The following is a 1,802-nucleotide window of genomic DNA, read 5'->3' as shown; positions in this document are numbered from 1 at the left end:
TTGCATGTGAGCAATATTTTTTGTGTTGAGAGAGAAAGATGATGTGGAGAGCTAGTGGGAGTGCATTCTCATCGGGAATCGAACACGATCCGCACATTGGCTAAGAGATTCGAATGTCTTACTTGTAGGATGGTGCAAGTATTTTCTCCTTAGTATTATAATTGGTGAGTTTTCATGTTCGCAAGTCTTCAATTTGTCTTGTAAACTTGACTTGAAATTGAAAGAGAAAATGGAAAAAAAGTGAATTGAAGTATTCTTTAGTAAGCTTAGTGACAGTGTGTGGCTTCAGCTTGAATGACTCTGTATTATGCTGAAGTTCATTTATATTAAGTACCTGTCAGCCTGCCTGCCTGTTCACTTGTTTTCTTTGTTATGTAATACTGAGCTCAATTGTGAATGCTTGATAGAATCTGGTTGAAGGATTTTTTTTATGAGGTGTGTGTATTTACAATTAAGGAACTTTCTGTGTTGGTGTTTTAAAGCTGCAAATCTTTTTATATATTACAAGTTTTTTGAGGGAAATGGTTGTGGAGAAGTTTAGTGTTCTCTGTCACATATCGTATGTTTGTCTTTGTAAAGAGGTCACAAGTGACTTAAATAAAAAGATTTTTTTATCCATGTCTTTTTTAACTTTGGTAGTTTATACTAATTAAGATCTTTTTTAACTGATTATTAGATAATATGAACTTGTTTCTTGTCATAGTATTCAGGTCTTATAATGAAACAAACTTTACCATGAATGTGATTTTCAAGGAATATGTTTATCTCATTGAAATAATATAAAAAAAGGATCCTTATTTGTGCAAGCAATATTTATAGTAATCAGGTCAAACCATATTATTTCCTTGCTTAGTGTACAAGGAAATATGTTTACATTGCAGTGGCCTGATAAACTGCTAATACATATTTTTTGTGACACTTTTTTTCATTATGGTGATGTCTGCCATTTTGTAAAATATGAGAAAAACCTCAAATTATTACGGAAGCAGTCATAAACTCTTAAGAAGCCATTTAAAATCCCACAGGCAGTTACATACCAGAGAAGTCTTCATCTCTCTTTACTATTATATTTGCTTTTTTAAAACAATCATGATTCAACCTTAATTAGCTGAAATCTGTAATTAGTCGGTTAAAGCTTATGGGCATTGGTAGAAGTGAAGCTTATGAGCAAAAGTTTTAAGACATCTCAAGGTTTGTGTGCCACTCATGCATACTTTTGAAATAGTTTGATGATTCTTAATAGAAGCATAGAGCATGCTGTCCTTCTACATTGCAGTGCATTTTGCAGTAGGATAGGGAAAATATTAAAGAATAGAATGTCTTCCTTAAAGCAATGGATAACAACTGAAATGGTTCTTTATGTAAATAGTGTATGTATTTTGGAATGCCATTCTAAGATATCTTTTTGGGATGAGAGATTTTCCTTTTTTTATATATACTTGAAATATGGCACTACGTTAGTTAGGGAGAAACAAGGTAACTTTATAAATGCTTTTTACATTATGCAAACATTTCCAGGTGGAGGGAACATGTATGTTGATTTACGCAAGATTTGTGCTCCGGTTTGATTTTGTTCCCTTTTTGTAGTGCATGCTGCAGTTTCAGTCAAGTGCCAGTCCCTATTTTATTCAAAATCAAATAATTTTTTAAGTATACCTTCAGTATCATATAATTATATGTTCTTTCAGAAGAAAAGTTTATATGTAGTCAGTAACTGACTGTTTTATGATTATTAAAATTCTTGATACAAGGTGGTCTCGTAAAATACTGGAATCTCTTATTTTTTACATGGTCTCGATAGC

The 1,802-nt window shown here is 32.1% G+C and overlaps 1 protein-coding gene across 3 annotated transcripts in view; it reads left to right on the top strand.

The window, feature by feature from the left end:
* Positions 1-1,802, top strand: part of LOC119594556 (furin-like protease 1) — a gene marked incomplete at its 5' end in the record, with an annotated part of 24,037 nt that overhangs the window by 17,197 nt on the left and 5,038 nt on the right.

This window comes from Penaeus monodon, chromosome 34 (assembly GCF_015228065.2).
Source record: "Penaeus monodon isolate SGIC_2016 chromosome 34, NSTDA_Pmon_1, whole genome shotgun sequence".
NCBI classification, from domain to species: Eukaryota; Metazoa; Arthropoda; class Malacostraca; order Decapoda; family Penaeidae; genus Penaeus; species Penaeus monodon.
The sequence above is the reverse complement of the archived record's forward strand: the minus strand, read 5'-3'. Positions and strand labels throughout refer to the sequence as shown.